The sequence below is a fragment of the Microtus ochrogaster genome, linkage group LG1, assembly GCF_000317375.1.
Source record: "Microtus ochrogaster isolate Prairie Vole_2 linkage group LG1, MicOch1.0, whole genome shotgun sequence".
NCBI lineage: Eukaryota > Metazoa > Chordata > Mammalia > Rodentia > Cricetidae > Microtus > Microtus ochrogaster.
The window spans coordinates 10,956,443-10,956,865 of NC_022027.1; positions in this window are offsets into that span (position 1 = coordinate 10,956,443).

Below are 423 nucleotides of genomic sequence, written 5' to 3' on the forward strand. Positions count from 1 at the left end.
AAAAAAAATAATAATGCCCTCAATGAGGTGGCTCCCAACTACTGTCAGTTTAGCTCTAGAGGGTCCAGTGGCTTCTTCTGGCCTCCTTGAGCACTGGATGTGCTCACACGTGCCACGTGCACACACTCACGAACTAAAAAATAAATCTACAAAAAAACTGTTTTCTAAAATCAGAATGATTCTATATAAAGATCAGAGATTATTCAAGTAAATGCCTAGAAGCTGAGCTCATTTCTAAGCAGAACTTGAGTGTTGTTAATAAATCTGAACAGTGACTGACATACACCAGGCTTTTGTTAAACACACGCTGGCTAAATGAACGTGAACAAAGGCGGCATGTTTGAAAGCGTAAGCCAAGCTCACAAGGAAGAGTCTGATACATTGTAAAACAAGATGCTTACTCAACCCAGTTAGTATTGCACA